Source organism: Panicum hallii, chromosome 9 (assembly GCF_002211085.1).
Source record: "Panicum hallii strain FIL2 chromosome 9, PHallii_v3.1, whole genome shotgun sequence".
NCBI lineage: Eukaryota > Viridiplantae > Streptophyta > Magnoliopsida > Poales > Poaceae > Panicum > Panicum hallii.
Genome location: NC_038050.1, coordinates 65,750,295 through 65,752,773, shown reverse-complemented (window position 1 = coordinate 65,752,773; position 2,479 = coordinate 65,750,295). Strand labels below are relative to the sequence as shown.

The window sequence follows — 2,479 nt, the reverse complement described above, 5'->3', positions numbered from 1 at the left end:
CTTCATTTCCAGATAATGCCCCTTCCTATTTCTGTTAAAAATGTTCCTTTCTATGATGATGGACTTACTCAACTTCTAATCTGCCGTGGTCCAGACTCAATCCAAGGACTGAGTTCGTTGTCTTCGACTACAATTAGACTTCTTATAGGGGTTTTTCCTACCTTAATACATAATTTACTTATCTGAATGGAGGGTTATTATTTTTTAACCTTTTTTTTACTTATGTTGATACAATTTGTTGGACTTACACAATGGACCTGGAACACTTTGCTATTGATATGCTTGTTTTAGCTTTGGATTCTTAAAATAAGAGAAGCTATAGATTGTGGGTTTTTAAAAGCTGTATTCTTAAAAGATGTGAAACTGGTGGGATGCAGCTTGCAGATTGTGGTGCAAGGAGGTTTGGATTGTAACAATCTGCTTTTAAAACATGCCCCTGTTTGTTTTGACTTAACATGCCCCTCACTAGTTTATTTCTATTTTCTTAACATTTGGATTAATACATCGATTGCTTGTGAATGAAAAAATAGTTGATTGTGATCCTCACATTAGTGATGGGTGAAAAGGCGGTGTGGGATAATGCCACTTTGAAGCACTTCATTGACATTTGCAAGGAGGAGCTTATTCTTGGGAATAGACCAAATGGTTGTTTCACTAGAACTGGTTGGAAGAACTTTGAGGATAAACATTTTGCAAGAACCGGATTAAAACTAGTGAGGTCACAATTGAAGAATAAATTGGACAACATGAAAAAAGATTACACCGTGTTCATAGAACTGAAAAATGCTGCCACCAGGCTTGGATGGGATGATGCGAATCAAACTGTTGAGTGTTCCAGCACGTGGTGGGATGAACATCTTGCGGTGAGTTAAGTTTTGTTTATTGAAGGGAATTCTATTTGCCTTTGTTATATTTCATTCCTAACCTTGCTAAATTTATTTTACAGCGATGCAACAACCCAGAGAGAGGTATCAAGTGTGTCCATGTCAAGTTTCGAAAGCGGGTGCCGAAGTACCTTGATGATTTGCATCTGCTGTTTGAGAAGGTGCATGTCACTGGTGCTTCCGCATCATGTCCGGGAGATATTTCTTCAAGTGACTCGAGTGATGAGGAACCAGTGGAGATTACTCCCATTGAGAAACCAAAACCAGCAGAAAAGAAGCGCAAACAATTGTCTAGTCCGACTGAAGAGAAGGAGGAGAAGAGTCCATTTTTCCGGATGTACAAGAACACATGCATGAGGATTGAAAGTGCAGCTGATAAAATTGGGTCAAGTCTTGAAGCATCATCGGCTCCTCCGCAATCCAGCCCTGTTCCAACTATTACACAAGCCATGAGAATGGTGAAGGATCGTGGGATTCAAGAAAAAACTGCTTTGATGCACACAGCTCACTTATTAATCATGAAGCCTGAGTTTAGAGAGTTTTTTGTGCGCTTAAAACAAACGAAGGAAGTTTTGATTTGATTGAGAGGGAGCACGAGATAAAGAAGGCCACGTAGATCAATTTCTCTTGTGTTTCAACCATTTATTTGCTTACTTCTCGTATGTTCGAATAATTGTCTTGTATGTTGGAACCAGTATTGTTTTTTACCGTGGAACCAGTTTTGTTATGTATGTTGGAACCAGATTTGTATTGTATGATGGAACTATTTTTTTCTGTGTATATTTAATAATTTTTTCTTACATTTTTTGAACGATTTACTTTGTTTATGTAGATGGATGCGAATATGCAAGAGCTGGCTAGAAAAGGGCAGCAGTCTCTTCTTTCACTAAATGAGTTATCTCAACATGCTGATCTTCTTGGAAATCTGGCTGCTCTTTACAATGAGCGATATGGTAATAAAGCTAAATATAGAGCAAACGAAGATCCGGAATCTGGTTATGATTGGGTCATGAAGTGCTTCAAGCGTCCAAGATACTTTTACAAGATGTTTCAGATGACTACAGAGGTGTTTATGGCTCTTCATGATTTATTGGTGTCTTCGTATGGGTTGAAATCCTCTAGAAATGTTACGTCAATAGAATCATTAGCAATGTTCTTGTGGATTGTTGGAGGGCCTCAGTCATTTTCCCAAGCTGAAAACCGTTTTGTCCGGTCAACATGGACAGTTCATATGAAATTTAAGGAGGTATTGAAATGTTTACTTAAATTAGCAAAACATAACATCAAACCGAAGGATCCAACATTTAGCAATGAACATGAGAAGTTGAAAGAACGTCGTCTCTGACCTCATTTCAAGGGTGTTATTGGTGCAATAGATGGATCACATATTCCGGTTATTGTTCCGGTTGATGAGGTAATTAACTACACTTGTCGTCATAGATATACATCACAAAATGTACTTGCCATATGTGACTTTGATATGAGGTTCACATTTGTGGTTGCTAGATGGGTGGGTTCCGCACATGATACACGGATCCTTAACCCTGCATTGGCAAATTTTTCTTCATTTCCTGTACCTTCTAAAGGTAAATAGT

General features: G+C 38.3%; 1 pseudogene; it reads left to right on the top strand.

The window, feature by feature from the left end:
* The first annotated feature begins 474 nt into the window (after positions 1 to 474).
* Positions 475 to 1,279, top strand: LOC112873468 (annotated as a pseudogene).
* The last annotated feature ends 1,200 nt before the right edge of the window (positions 1,280 to 2,479 follow it).